At 45.1% G+C, this 15,908-nt stretch overlaps 3 non-coding genes across 3 annotated transcripts; 2 read left to right on the top strand and 1 right to left on the bottom strand.

Moving 5' to 3' along the window:
* Window positions 1–9,851: 9,851 nt before the first annotated feature.
* Window positions 9,852–9,923, bottom strand: trnac-gca (transfer RNA cysteine (anticodon GCA)). The gene has a single exon. It is a non-coding gene; the product is annotated as a tRNA-Cys (tRNA).
* A 285-nt stretch (window positions 9,924–10,208) lies between these two features.
* trnat-agu (transfer RNA threonine (anticodon AGU)) lies at window positions 10,209–10,282 on the top strand. Its single transcript has one exon. It is a non-coding gene; the product is annotated as a tRNA-Thr (tRNA).
* A 479-nt stretch (window positions 10,283–10,761) lies between these two features.
* On the top strand, window positions 10,762–10,835 carry trnai-aau (transfer RNA isoleucine (anticodon AAU)). The gene has a single exon. It is a non-coding gene; the product is annotated as a tRNA-Ile (tRNA).
* Window positions 10,836–15,908: the final 5,073 nt, after the last annotated feature.

Raw genomic sequence — 15,908 nt, 5'->3', positions numbered from 1 at the left:
GAGAGCAAAGTCTGCAGGGATTGGACCGGGTTCTCCATAAATACAAGCACATCATCAGCATATAACGCTAGATGATGAGACGTACGGCCAACTGAAATAGGCTGCATGGTAGCAGATTGACGGATCATCTGGGCTAATGGTTCTAGAGAAAGCGCGAACAGTGCCGGGCTCAAGGGGCAACCCTGCCGGGAGGACCTGGAAACAGACTCTGTCAGTCAGACTCTGACTGATATAAGTTAGAATAGAAAATCCTGAAGGTTTCATTTATTTGCTTAGGATCTGTTGTGACATCACCCGTAGATGACCTGATAGATGGGATATCCGCAAAGGATTCACTGGTTCTAATTTTGGAAGCCAAAAGATGGCTGGGCCTCGAGCCATGAAAATAATATCGTTGTCTAGTCCTGTGTATTAGGAATTCTGATTGTTGTTTAAGAATATTATTTATTTCCTTTTTAATAATATCACGTTGTATTTCAATCTGTCTGGAATAATTTGTCTGCAATATCAAATCTAATCTAGCAAAGTCTGCCTCTAGGTTTTGTAGTGTAGCAGCTCTAGCCTTGCGCATGTTCGAGGAGAACAGAGTGGTGTTATTCCTGATAAATCCTTTAACAGCGTTCCAAAGAACTCTGGGATCTTCTACCGAGCCCACATTAATGTCTAGAAAATCTTGTAATTGAACGTTGAACTGTGACTTATAGGCTTCATTCCCCAACAATTGAGAGTTGAATCGCCATCTAGGTGCTTTTTTAGATAAACCACCAATTAAAACATTGCTGTAGACCCCTTTATGATCCGAAAGCGCCATAGGAAGAAGAGTGACATTATTAATATTCTGAAACAGCTGGGGTGAAGAGAAAAGAAAATCTATCCTCGAAGAGGTTTTGTGCCTGGCCGAGAAGAAGCTGTAATCTGTCAAAGTCGGATTAAAAGTACGCCAGACATCCAACAGTCCTAAACTTTCCACCCAGGCCTGTAAGGCTGCAGTCGCCAGCTCCTGGTCCTTATTAGCAGTAGCGCTAGACCTTTCAGATACCTGCCAAACAGCATTCATATCAGCACCAACAATAAATGTGTATTCAGACAGTTGCAACATTTCCTGAGTGAGTACACTATAAAATTCCCTGTCAAACTTATTGGGGGCGTAGGCTGAAATAATAGCTATCTTTCTCCCATATATTTCTACTTTGGCAATTGCCATCCTCCCATTATTATCTGCCCACGTATCTAAAACTTTAATTTTCAAGTTACGTTTACAAACAATGGCCACCCCCCTGCATTTGGAATCAGCTGAGGAAGATGCTATGGTGTGATAAAATCTGTTGGCCATGCGAGCTGAGTCCTTCTTTAGCAGGTGCGTTTCTTGAAGCAAAGCTATATCTACTCTCCTTCGTTTCAGCAAGGTTAAGACACTGGTTCGTTTGTGGGGTATATTCAAACCATCACAATTCCACACCAGGATTGTTAATTCACCCATTAGGTTGCATTATATTCCAGATATCACTCACAGATGTCGATAAGATGGTAAGTAGTTGGTATAAACATGATCCCCTTTTCCTGACCAGCATCAATTTCTGAGCACGTTCCCCAAAACATAGAAAAAACACATCCCTCACAATATTACTGTAAACCCCAAGGTGGCACCATAACCCTAATGACAAGACAAATAAATCAAAAAACACAACATTAAACCACACAAAACAGTAAAGAAAATAAACACTTAAATGTTGATCCGCGATTGGTGTGAACATAGGGCCGCGAAAGAGCAGGACCCAACCCAATACTTAAATAACACAGTGAACCGTTGAGCGAGTATATATATATATATATATAAACATAAAATAAATAAAATAAAATAATAAAAATAAATAAAAATCAGCAATAACCTTCCTTACAAAAATCAAATATATCAGTCCAGCCCCCGAATATTGACTTGATAAAATAAACAGGCAGAGAGAGAGAAAGAACCTCCCAATCTCACATCTCCCAAAAAAAAAAAAAAGAAAGAAAAGAGAGTCCAGGGAGTGGGCTATGAATCTGGATGGAAGGCAGTAACTCAAAAAGTGGATGTCAAAACTAGGAAAACTGTCCGCATATCAATAACAGTGAGCCGGTTAACGTGCCTCGTGACGTCATCGATGAGCGCCGAGAGCTTGCAGGTGAGCGCGACCAGCAACTTGTCAACAAACAAGCAGCGTTGTGGAATAAAGACGTAGTGAAAACACACCGAGTAAAGTGCGGCCACAACAGCTGGCTGTGGACATAATTACCAGCTAGTTGTCCGTGTCTTGATCCTCCGTTCTGGGCGATCCTCTCAGCAACAGCGTGATGTATTCCTCGGCTTTCCTCGGGGATTGGAAGGATTCCATGGCGCCAGATTTGGATTTAATCTTGAGCGTAGCCGGGTAGATCAGGAAGAATTCAATGCCGTTGGCCCTTGCTTGATCCATGGCCGTGGAAAAGGCCAAGCGTCGCTTCACTGTGTGGGCACTGTAATCCGGTGAGAACCGCAGTTTCCGACCCTCGATGACGGGAGGCTTTCTTCTCGCAGCGGTGAGTATGTCTTGTCTGACGGTGTACCGAAGGCAGCAGAAAATCAGAGTACGACCCCGCACGTTTGTAGCCCCGGCGCCGTTGTAGACGCGGTGCGCCCTCATAATTTCTCCCTGGAGGTTGTTAAGAGAAGGAAACCACTCCGGCAGCTTTTGAGTGAGAAACTGGATAGCATTAGATCCCTCCGTCCCCTCCGGCAGTCCATTGATCCTCACGTTGCAGCGTCTGTTCCGGTCCTCCATGTCGGCTAACTTAGCTCGCATAGCTTCCACACCGGCATCATGCTCAGCTAGCTTGCTGGAGTTAGCTTCCACGTTAGCTTGCAGTACGCCAACTTCCTTTCTTACGTTGCCAATTTCCCTTTTTTGTGATGTAAAGTCAGCCCGAATACCAGACACCTCGCCCTGAAGATTATCGAGGCGTGTGTCGAAACCAGCAAAACGGGTGTCCATGCTAGCAATCCGAGCATCGATTTTCCCCAGCACGCTGTCCACGCTGGTTAGCTTTGATAGCACAGTGTCCATTTTTGCTTCCAATTCGGTCATTGCGCCCTTTCCCGATCTCAAAATCACCATCAGGCGAAGTCTATCCCATATAAAAACGTTGCGGTTCTTTACTCAAAACAAAACTAACCTGTTGTCGGAAAAAAAAAATTACTCAAACGGTCTTTATAAACAAAATTGTAAGCGATGGGTTGAGGAGCTGAAGTCTACGCAGCCATCTTGTACAGCCGCTCGCCGGACTCCCCAAGTAATTTTTTTTATCATTACATCTTTTATAGGTTCAATCCGGCTGAAATGGGGTTTTTGGTGGAGTATGCTGCTGTGATGAAGCCTGTTTCCATGGCTCTTAATATCCTCCAAGGGGAATCATCTGTGCATATGGGCCTCCTGCTGCCAACGCTTTACCAGTTGCGGGACAAGCTGAAGAGGTTGGAGTCATCTTGCAAAATGTGTACACCTCTTGTTCACGCCCTGCAGCAAGGCATCCAGAAACGTTTTGGAGACGCCATGAAAGAGCCTGAGCTGATTGCAGCAGCAATACTCCTACCAAGATTCAGAACCTCCTGGACTACAGAGGAGAACATCTTACATTCTGGTAAATATAGTTTATCAATTCAAATGTGACTTATATACATTTTAGGATTATAGTGTGTCAGTGACCAACCAACCACAGTGTGGCAATATAGTTAGAAGGTAGCCTTTAATGTCAAATATCAGCAGCTTGACAGCCTATACAGTAGAAGGGTAAGAATAATGTGCAGACCTAATTATTTTGAAAACGATTTATCTTGCCACAGGTCTTCACTACATCAGAAATCACCTCGACATCGACTTGGATGATGTCACCAGCACAAACAGCAGCTTATCTGATGAAGATGACTTCTTTGCATCCATGGAGTTGGGAAAATCAGAAGTAGGAGAGCTGGAGAGGTACCTTTCATGTCTGTCCCCTGCAGGTATGGATCTACTCCACACCTTTCCTCACATCAAGAAGCTGTCACTCAAAGTCAACACAGGTCTTCCTGCATCTGCAGCCTGTGAGAGACTTTTCAGTCATGCTGGACTCCTGTTCACTGCTAAACGATCACAGCTTCACTGCAAGAACCTTGAGAGCCAATTACTGTTGAAGCTCAATAGTGACATCACTGAGTGATTTTTTGGGGGGGGGGGTGTGTATTTGTTTTTGCATGTTTTGTCACATATATACGGTGGCCGAGACCCGCCATTGCGGAAAATAAAAGTAACGATGCAAACAGAAACAAACGCCGCTGCAAATTAAAAAAAACGCTTAGCCAATAAAAGAAACGCTGAAAATATAAAGAAACCCCACTGCAAATAAACCCGCTACAAATAAAATAAAAAAATGGCGCAAATAAAAAAAGCCACAACGGAAGTGAATTACCGGGGACTATTTTTGCCGATGCACCGGTGTTTTTATGTGAGAAGACTCACACTGCCATGGGAATTGTTAGCGTATATAAATTCATCAAACATTATTCTCTACAATACAGTAAACAAAACACCATCTCATCATGGGCCTTACACCAGGTTACATTCAGGAGGCACTAATATATCATATCATATCATATCTGATTTTCAGGGCTGACTGTCCACACTGTTTTTAGCAAGTGTCCAAATTGCATTTCTCTCTGTTCAGACTGGGCCACATCATTGACTGATCTGACGGGTTGCCGTAGCAACAACGTCGGAGCGGAGGCGTCACCCAACATCTGCCCAAATGCCACATGAAACTACCTCCCGGAGGTGGTTTCCATCTGGTTTGCAAAAATCGGATCTCATGCGGTTTGGGACTGTTCAGACTTCAAAAGAGTCATCCAGGTTCAATCTGGATGGGCTAAAAATCGGATATTGGCTGGCAGTCTGAACGCGGCCTTATTGTACCCATTCATTTTGATTAGACTTATGACCTGGATTCCTCTCCCTTTGAGGCGCTGGGCTCCGCCAGCAGGCTGCAGTTGTTCATTATTGTTAGTTCGTTGGTCATGTGTGTGCGAGTGTGTGTGCGTGTGTGACAAACGTGCATGGGACAATTGTGAAATACGGAATAAACTGCGTTCCGTAACTTTTAATTCCCATTTACGTAACAATTCCGTATTTCAAGGGACGGGTGGCGAGCCTAATACACACGTATTAACACTTCTAACTCCAGTGGCGTGAAGTATGTGGATCTTTTGTTGTCACCGGTTGCCATGGTGAATCGTAGTATCAGGGCTCCATTGATGATGGCTTTTTATTTTCTTCATGCACGCGCTTAACTCAAGGTTAATAAACTCAGAGTTGATTGAACTAACTCATATCCGCTGTTCTGGAACCGAAAACTCTGAGTTTCCTATCTCAGGGTAAATCAACTCAGAGTTCAGGTTTAGACTCAGAGTTTGTTTATTTATTTAAAGGTTTAGATAACAGGGACAATGCACATTAATAACACATTTAAACAAATGTAAATTACGCACTAAAATTCAATGTTGACAGCCTTGACCACTAATTAACCACTTTTTTAAATAAAATTTAAAAGAAGAATAATTTGATTGGTTTCTAATCTCAGTTGGTATGAAGTTCCACTCACGAGCAGCCCTGATAGAAAATGCAGACTGGCTAAAAGCAATTTTCCTAAACTGGACCACACAATCTCCTCTAGCTGCTCCTTTATAAACTGGTTCAGTACAGGAGGAGCAAGTCCATGAATGATTTTAAACAATAGACATAAGTGTGAGTATTTGATGAGATTTTCCAGATGTAACAACTTATATTTTCAATAAAATATGGCAGTGATGATAGTCTTGTTGAACCTGCTTTCTGGAAACCCCTCAGGCCCGGAAGAATCCAGATTAGCCTTCTGGTTTATGTTGTACTGGAGTTCGATCCGGGAAAATGTCGCCATCTGCTGGACGAATAATTGCACTGCAACAACAAATGGAGAGGAGATAAAACTAGATAAAACCATAATATGGTTGATACCTTAATATGGTTTATATTAAATGTGTTTCTCTTTCAGATACGTGGACCTGGAGAAGAACTAAACGATGTACCCGCCAAGAATCTGTCCTTTCTGGATACTTAAAGCCCCAAAAATAAACCAGCTCCACCTTCCACAGAGTCCTTCTGTCATTTGGGTTTGTCGCTTTCCTAACCTTTGTGTTTTGGCTACTTACTCCAGTTATTGTTGGTATTTATTTATAATTAAAGGTATTCCCTGAGGTTTTTTTCAATGGGATCTTATCTGTTCCAGTCATATAATTAACAATCATTTCAAGTGGATAATCAAACTATATATGTATAATTTAACAAGGAATGAGACAAAGCTTGAAAGTTGAAAGAGAAACAAGCCACATTTATTCATACAAAAAGACAAACTATACACACATGATAAACAAATATATAAATTATATAAAAAATAAAAAAACTATATACAAATTGTAAAAAATTATACATTTTTACACTCCTGCTGAATCCTCTGATTCAGCTCAAAGAGCTGAATGTTGGTCTGAGCCATAATTCTGAATTAGCGTTCATAAACACATATGAAATCCAACTCTTTTACACACTTATAAAAACCTCTCACACTCACTTGTGAAATCTGTCATACACACAGGTGAAATGCTCTTACACATACAACTGGAAATGTATCCACTCACAGATACAACTGAAATGTGCTCACAGATACTACTGAAACGAAAGTTACGCCTGTAACTACGGTTCATGTTGTGGTTTTTTAGGCTTTGGATGCTACTGGTTTTCAATACAAAGAAAAACTGTGTGTTGAATTGTGCTATACAAATAAACTTGCCTTGCCTTGCCTTGCCTTAAAACTACTTGTGAGAGGTTTTCACCAGTGTGTGTGAGAGGATTTCACCAGTGTGTGTATGAGGGGAAAAATGTTCAGCTGTATATATGAGCAGATTTCACTAGTTTGTGAAAGAGCGTTCTATTTCGTCCCTACTGACCGCCAGGCGGTGCTGTAAGCACTGGATATCTCCCCTCGCGCATGCGCATGTCGAGTACAATACCAACAATGTCACGTCACCCGTGACCCCTGCATGACCCCCGGAAGGGGTATAACTTCGGGCGTCAGAATGGGATAGACTCCTAGAATCTTCTCGCGAGAGCACGAGGATTCGGAGTGACCGGCAGGCCTGGCGGTCATCCGGGACTCATAGAACCGTAGTTACAGGCGTAACTTTCGTTCTATTTCGTCCCTACTGACCGCCAGGCGGTGCTGTAAGCACTGGATGACGAATACCAACAATGTCACGTAGAGCCGAGCAGAGGTCCTGGTCATCTTCGGGATCCAGGGCGGTCATGCACCCTGGGCATGAACGCTCCATCACAGCAACCGGTGGGAGAGGGAGCGGACACGCTGCCGTTGCCACAGATGTGCTGGCAGGAGAGAGGAGCGGACACACTGCCGTCACCACGGATGTGCCGGTGGGAGAGGGAGCGGACGAGCTGCCGTCACCACGTAGGTGTCGGTGGGAGAGGGGAGCGAAAACGCTGCCGTCACCACCAATATACTGGCGGGAGAGGGGAGCGGCCACGCTACCCCCAGCACGGATGTGTCAGCGAAGAGGGGAGCGGAAACGCTGCCGTCACCACAGCGAGCACGTCGCCGTCACCACCAATATGCCGGCGGGAGAGGGGAGCGGCCACGCTACCGCCAGCACGGATGTGTCAGTGGGAGAGGGGAGCGGAAACGCTGCCGTCACCACGGCGAGCATGCTGCCGTCACCGCCAATGTGCCGGCGGGAGAGGGGAGCGGCCACGCTACCGTCAACACGGGTGTGTCAGTGGGAGAGGGGAGCGGAAACGCTGCCGTCACCACGGCGAGCACGCTGCCGTCACCGCCAATGTGCCGGCGGGAGAGGGGAGCGGCCACGCTACGGTCAACACGGGTGTGTCAGTGGGAGAGGGGAGCGGAAACGCTGCCGTCACCACGGCGAGCGCGCTGCCGTCACCACCAAACGCCGGCGGGAGAGGGGAGCGGCCACGCTACCGTCAGCACGGATGTGTCAGTGGGAGAGGGGAGCGGAAACGCTGCCGTCACCACGGCTATAAAGAAAAGGCCAAGAAAGGTGTCTTTCCTCAAAAAGAAAAAAGAAAAATAATCCTTTTCTGTTTTGTTTTTTTTTTCAAAAGAAAAAATTATCTGCAAGGAAAAAATAATGTTGTCACATTAATAAAGTGGGAGAGGGAGCAAACGCTGCCGTCACCACGAATGTGCCGGTGGGAGAGGGAGCGGACACGCTGCCTTCACCACGGCTGTAAGAAAGACCAAAAAAGGTGTTTGTGTTGTTTTTTTCAAAAGAAAAAAATAATCCTTTTCTGTCCTTTTTTTTTTTCAAAAGAAAAAAATAATCTGCAAGGAAAAAATAGGCGCAGCTGACAGCTCACTGTGAGAAAGTGAACATGCACATTTCTCCCCCACTCATGAGCTCAGGGACCAAGTTTATTGTAATGTTTATTTAGTTGCAGTCAATGTGGTGTGGTATCAACTAGTCACAATTAATTTTGTTTTTGTTGAATAAAACTGGTCAGCATTTGCTCACCTGCATGCTACGCAGCTGTCAGGCAGCTGGGTCCCATTGCGGAGGCGCGCACCGCAGTGGGACCACGCCTTTATTCATGCTGAGTGCAGACAGGTGTGAATGTGTCAGGCAGGTGAGGGGTGATTGGATTTGTAAATGTACCAATTTATTGTAATTTTTCAGTTTGGGATTTATGTGGGATTATGTTTAAGTGTTATGATTATTGTTAAATGATTAAGGTTTTGTGGTCTTGTCTTTTTGTTACCTTGTTATTTGAAATTGTTATGTTTATGGAGGGGAGTAAACCCCTGCAGATGGTAGCTGCCCAATTGGACCAATTTGGTTTGGGCTATTTAAGAGGGTGCCTCACCTGACAGTCGGTGATGTTCTTTTCTTTTGCTAGAGGGAGGCAGTCTCTGAGTATGTGTCTCTGTTTTTTATGCCTGAGGAAAAACTAAAAAAAATAAACCTTTTTTGATAAAAACTGGAACTGGAATCAACTGGGCACAGGACTGGTATCTCACACTCACCTTCTGCCAGCCGCGCTGGGGGGCGGGGCGGGGAGACGCCGCCGCAACCCGACACCATCAATACCGCGCCGGCCACAGCTCCTCGGAGGACGAAAAAAATCGTTACTCCTACCTGAATGGCACGAAGCTGCACCGGGCCGGCGGTTTTAGGGAGGAAAGGAAGAAGCTTCACAAAGCTCCTATTTCCGTCCCGTACTTTAGACGCGCGGAGCGAGAAGAAAAAAGGAAGAAGTTATACCCCTTCCGGGGGTCATGCAGGGGTCACGGGTGACGTGACATTGTTGGTATTGTACTCGACATGCGCATGCGCGAGGGGAGATATCCAGTGCTTACAGCACCGCCTGGCGGTCAGTAGGGACGAAATAGAACGCTCTTTCACAAACTAGTGAAATCTGCTCATATATACAGCTGAACATTTTTCCCCTCATACACACACTGGTGAAATCCTCTCACACACACTGGTGAAAACCTCTCACAAGTAGTTTTAAGGCAAGACAAGGCAAGTTTATTTGTATAGCACAATTCAACACACAGTTTTTCTTTGTATTGAAAACCAGTAGCATCCAAAGCCTAAAAAACCACAACATGAAAGTTGGAGTTGCCTATAAAGTTACTTATAAACAATAAGTGCAGGATTGAGCTTAAAGAATTTAAGATGCCACCTGCACTTTTACTGTAGGTTGTTTTAAGAAATATGCAATGAGGCAACCCTCATGGTCAGGGGGCACCCAGAGTTGAACTGGGGACCTCTTGATCTGCAGTCAAATGCTCTACCACTGAGCTATACCCCCTATCTGCTATGGTGGAGCCAGATTGTAAGACTGGCCCTCAGTTGCACTAACTATTCTGATCAAAGTGGCAGAATCTTTAGGACATACGTTGCCTCATTCCCAATGAAGGCAGGGATCTTCCACTGCAAGCATGAAAAGGAGGAAAGTTGACCACTCCATTTTACAAAACCCAACCTGTTATTTGGGATTCAGGACTCAATTTAGCAAAGTGCTTGCATCCTAGAACACGACAGTGCTGGAAGTAGTCTTGGACAGCTTTGATACTTCAAACTTACTGTGAAATCAGGCCCTGTGGCTTAGTTGGTCAAAGCACCTGTCTAGTAAACAGGAGATCCTGGGTTCAAATCCCAGCAGAGCCTCTAAGCTCATCTGTTTTTGGATGTGAGAAAGATTAGAGATGTCTCATTCATTCATAGTTCAACCATGGTTGTGAAATGGAAAAATGACATGTAGCTTAAAAAAAAGAAAGGCACATTGAAGGTTTCTTAACCAAAGTTAATTCACACATTCCTGTCTTAAAGTTCTTCTAAGAGATGTGGACTGCTTGAGAGGGAGGTACAGTAGTGTCTGGTTCTTCTCCTTTTAGTCACTTTAATTCTTTCCTGTTCTTCACTCGTGCCACAATGTGGGGTTAATCCTCCAATTCTTCTTGACCAAATGTGTATTTCTTTACGTGGTGTGTCTGGCAGACAGTTACTTCCCAAGTGTGACCTCACCTAAAAAGGGTCTACTTGGTTTGGGAGACTGTGCATGTAACTCAAGATGTTGTAAACCAGGCCTGGATCAAACATACACATACATACATACGTACATATGAAAAAGAAAAACTCACCACGAAGGCCGGTTAGCTCAGAAGGTCAGAGCGTGGTGCTAATAACGCCAAGGTCATGGGTTCCATCCCCATACTGGCCAAACTGTTTACCACTAAAACTTGGGTTATTGTTGAAAGTTTCAGATTATCAAAATTGACCTGTCAAGGGGTCTGACTTTCGCCTGAAAATGAGCTGGGATAGGCTCCAGCAGACCCCTGTGACCCTGCAAAGAATATAGCATAGATAATGAAGGATGTACCATCAAGTACTTTCTCTGACATACTCACCCATTTAAAGGTATTGTGACATCATTTTTAAAATGCTTTTAACACTATTAAAAGTCTTGGCCAACATCCCTCAAATGTGTCTAAAAGAGTGTAACAAGAAAAACTTCACTCTAGTACTCCATGTCTGGCTTTTTATGACAGTGTTTTTTTTCGCCGTGAAAAACGCTTCCTTTTCCCCCTTTCCTGTCAATCATTGCTCCGCTCCTCCTCCAAACCTCCTCCAACCCAACTGCTACACACTTCTGCCGGCGTCTCCACACACACGCGCGCACACCACAAACACCCACACACACAGCCCAGACAGGGCGACTACAGCCCGGGGATGAAGTCTGTGCGCACACCGAACCGGACTTCAGCGGCGTCGGAGAGTTAAGCCGGGAGCGACAGGCGAAGCATGCACAGAAAAGCAGTCCACCGCAAACAATCATAAAAATAAAGGCATGCAAGTGTTACAGGTCCAGGTCGAAGACCCATAGACAGATAAGGTATTGCTACCGGAAAGGCCTGTTAAAACAGGAGTAAAAGACAGAGACGATCACACGTGTTTCTCCAGTCAGCCTTCCTTAGTAGAATGAGGCATATTTATTTCAGCCTGAATTATTATTCTTTTTATCTCTTGCTTGTTCTTTTCTTTTTTTCAATAAATCAAAAATAACATAGTCACAATTCTTCTTTTCTTTTCATTACGTCATCTCACAATTCACATTTTGTCATCATAACCACCTTTCAGTCACATTCACATCTTAGTTAACTGTTAAATTCAATTTGCATCTGTTCACCAAAACATGAAAAAATACTGGGAGTGTCCCTTTAAGTGTCTGTCATATAGACAGTAGTGCACAATGCCATAAATATCTTATCATAGGCCTGTAACATACAAACATACTTGGCTGGTATGTTTGTGCATGACTAAGTTCAATTTATGGCTCTGGAAAAACGTTTTTATCTGAACTGCTTAAAGTGCATTAAAATAAAGAAACACATTTTACATTCAAAATACTGTCATCGAAAATCGTTTTTAACACTTCTTCAATTAATTAATTAATTAATTCAAAGAATGTTCTGGAACCCAAAAAACAAGGTCTGCACTTACACAGACAGAGGTGGGGAACCACCATTTTAGGCAGCAGCAAACTAAACAGAAAATAAATGGACTGGACCTGGTCACAAAGTCACTCAAATCAACACATTAGCTTCACAAAAATCGATCCCACAGGGAAACAATAACTTTAGCAACAACTGTAGGCAGTTTAAGACACTTTGGTCATGTACAAACCTGTTAAAACAGGAGTAATAGACAGAGACGATCACACGTGTTTCTCCAGTCAGCCTTCCTTAATAGAATGAGGAAGTACTCAGTCCGTCCAGCAGGTGGTCTCTGAGAGAGCTGTGAATCGTCTTACTGCCCACTAGTGGTGGCACACTAGGATTGTCCCACTGTTCCGTGTTTTTGAAAGAGCTTGAAAGTAATAATTGTCCATGTTGCTTCAAGCAGAAATGTACTCTTTTTACAGAAAATATAATCTTTCACAATAAAACGAAAATAAACAACAAAAAATGTGACCATACATTTTGTGTGCGTCACACGCTCCCTGACAAAAGAAAAGTGGCTCCAGACATTCAACTCTTAAACTATTAAATTCAAAATATCAAAAATACCCAAAGGTAAGTGCAGGGTCAGTATCAAAACAAAAACAAAGAAATCAAAGGTAAGTGGGAGTGAGTGTTTGTGTCTGTGTATGTGTGTATGTTTCCTTCCATAGGTTCAAGGTAAGTAGTGTATACAGGTAGGTTTGTGTAAATGTAGGTATTTGAGGTTTGCGTTTGTTAATCAGTAAACAAAGCGTGGTACACTGTATGGCATGGTCGAGGGGTAAGGAAGCATATGATATGGTAAGGGATATGGCAGTGTGTTGAAGGGGGTGTGATATGTCATGGGATGTGGCCCCATGTTCCAGAATGGCATGGTTGGTGTCTCATAAGCACCCACTGTGTTGACCATGGGTCGGGATTGGTAAGAGGGCTGGCCCAATGAGTCGTAGGTGAACATCTGGGTAGGCCTTCTGTCACGAGTGGACCTCCGTGGTTGTGGACTACTGGGTTGCTCACAGGTGAGTTGCACAGGGATTATCTGAGGTTCTTCTGGCTCTTCCCTTTGCCGGTGTGCATCTTCCTGTTCAATATCTGGTATTGCATCACCCGGTAATTGCTCCTCTTCTCTGTTCTCTCCCACAGGCATTTCCGCCCTCCTTTCCCGGATAGGATATCCTCTGGTTTCTCTTTCAGGTATCAGTGGTCTGGTTTGTTCAGTGTGTCTCTGAGGTTCACTACTGGGCTGCGCTTGAGAATTCTCAAGTTCTCTCCTCATTGGCACCCTTAGCCAGTATGTTGGCCCCTCATCATCTGAATCTGAGGACTCACTGCTCAGTCTTCCTTCATTCTGTCTTCTTGGATCAGACTGTCTGCTCCTTGTTCTTGGCCTGGTCTGGGGTTCAGGTAGGTGTCTAGGTAAGTTTTTCTTCTTTCCAGGTTGTGGCTGCGGGGGTAAGTCTACAGGTAAGTCATTGACCACGTGGAGTAGGTTACGATGCAGTGTTCTGATCCTGTTTCCACCTGTTTCTGGCGTAACCCTGTAAACAGGTCCATCAGCAATTCTCTCTTTCACAATATGAACTTGGTTCTCCCAGTACGACCTCAATTTACCGGGTCCTCCTCTCTCACTCAGATTCCGCACAAGGACACGGTCACCTGGTTCAAGGACAACGCCCTTCATGTGGCGGTCATAGTATTTCTTTCCCCGAGCGCTTGACTGTTGACTATTCTCAGAGGCCAGTCGGTAAGCTTCTTTCATCCTTTGAGCCCACTTCTCAGCATAGCCTCTTGGAGAGGTGGCTTCCTCTTCAGTCGCCAGGCCAAATATCATGTCCACAGGCAGGCGTGGATGACGTCCAAACATCAGGTAGAAAGGTGAAAACCCTGTTGCCTCATGCCTGGTGCAATTATAGGCATGTACGACCTGCGGCAAGTGGTCTCTCCATCTCTCCTTCTCCTTTTCTCCAAGGGTTCTGAGCATTTGGAGTATGGTCCTGTTGAATCTTTCCACTGGATTACCCTGAGGATGGTAGGGTGTGGTCCTGGAATTACCAACTCCACTGAGTTGTTGCAGGGTCTTGAAGAGTTCATTCTCAAATTCGCGACCAAGGTCATGGTGCAGTTTAAACGGGTAAGAGAATCGTGGTATAAAATCCTAAAAGAGTTTCTCTGCAGCAGTCTTTCCAGATTTATTCCGGGTGGCGTAGGCTTGAGCGTACCGTGTAAAATGGTCCACAACGACCAGAATGTATTCAAAGCCTCCATTGCTTGGCTCCAAGTGAAGGTAGTCGATGGAAACTAACTCTAGGGGAGTGGTGGAGGTAATACATCGCATTGGCGCTCTGATGTGGGAAACCGGCTTCTTCTGCTTTATGCAGGGACACTTCCTGGTGACATAAGCTTCAACATCTTGCTTCATGTATGGCCAATAGAACCGGTCCCTGGCTAGGCCCAAGACCCTTTCTGTTCCCATGTGGCCCATGTCATCGTGGAGATGTCGTAACACCAGAGGTCGGTACTGGTCAGGCAAGACGAGCTGTCTCCTCTGGCTTGTTTTCCGATACAGCAAATCATCTTCCAGATGAAGTTTCTCCCATTGGTGTAGCAGCTTTCTTGCAAGACCACTGACTCCTTTCCTCATGTCACTTGTCAGTGTGTTGGTAGTCTCTTTCAGCTTGATGACTTGACTGATGGCAGGGTCATCTCGTTGCGATTTAACAAGCTCATCAAGGGGGATGGTTGGGAGCAGCCCTGATGGCTGTGGGACTGAGCTATCTTGCGACAGGTTCAGGACAGCGACATATGCAACATCATTCTGCTTAGCAGCTTGACTGCCTTCCCATATTGCCAGAATGGTGTCTCTGGACAGCTCCTCTGTGCATGAGTCGACGTAGTTGTCCATGTCTAGTGGCAGCCTAGACAAAGTATCTGCGTCTACATTAACCTTCCCCGGGCGGTACTTGACTTCAAACCGGAAGTCCGCCAGCTCGCCGACCCATCGGTGGCCAACAGCGTTGAGCTTAGCAGTGCTTAACACGTAGGTCAATGGGTTGTTATCTGTGTACACCACGAAGTGGGGTGCATAGAAGAGGTAGTCTCTGAACTTTTCGCATACGGACCACTTTAAAGCCAGGAATTCAAGTTTCCCTGAATGAAGGTTGTAATTCCGCTCTGCAGGCGTCAGCGTCCTGGACCCGTATGCAATGACTCTGAGCTTTCCTCCCTGGCGCTGGTAGAGCACTGCACCTAGACCTTGTTGCGACGCGTCTGTGTGCAACTCATAAGGGAGTTCAAAATCCGGGTACGCTAGCACTGGTGGATTGGAGAGGATGTGAATGAGTTGGTTGAGGGTCCTTTGGTGCTCTTCAGTCCACTGTACTGGGGTTCTAGATGACAGCTGGGCGCCTTTACCCTTTTTCTGTCTGGGCTGAGAAACAGGGGTGACAGGGCTTTTGGACTGCAAGAGGTCATACATTGGCTTGGCGATTCTAGAAAAATCTTGAATGTAAGTCCTGTAGTAGCTCAAGAACCCTAGCAGTTTACGGACTCCTCCGACAGTGTTTGGAGTTTTACTGCTCAGGGCCTGGATGGCCTCAAGATCCTTGGGGTCTAGCCCCACTCCGTCAGCCGAGATCAGCTTTCCGACGTAACGGACCTCTTTTCTGAAGAGCTCACACTTGGTTGGCCTGAGCTTTACGCCGTGGCGTTGGAGAGCCCTCAGCACCTGTCTCAGTGACTCAACGTGATCTTCAAAGGTCTTGCTGTAACAGAGGACGTCGTCCAAGTATGGGATG

The sequence above is a fragment of the Cololabis saira genome, chromosome 5 (assembly GCF_033807715.1).
Source record: "Cololabis saira isolate AMF1-May2022 chromosome 5, fColSai1.1, whole genome shotgun sequence".
Classification (NCBI taxonomy): Eukaryota; Metazoa; Chordata; class Actinopteri; order Beloniformes; family Belonidae; genus Cololabis; species Cololabis saira.
The sequence above is the reverse complement of the archived record's forward strand: the minus strand, read 5'-3'. Positions and strand labels throughout refer to the sequence as shown.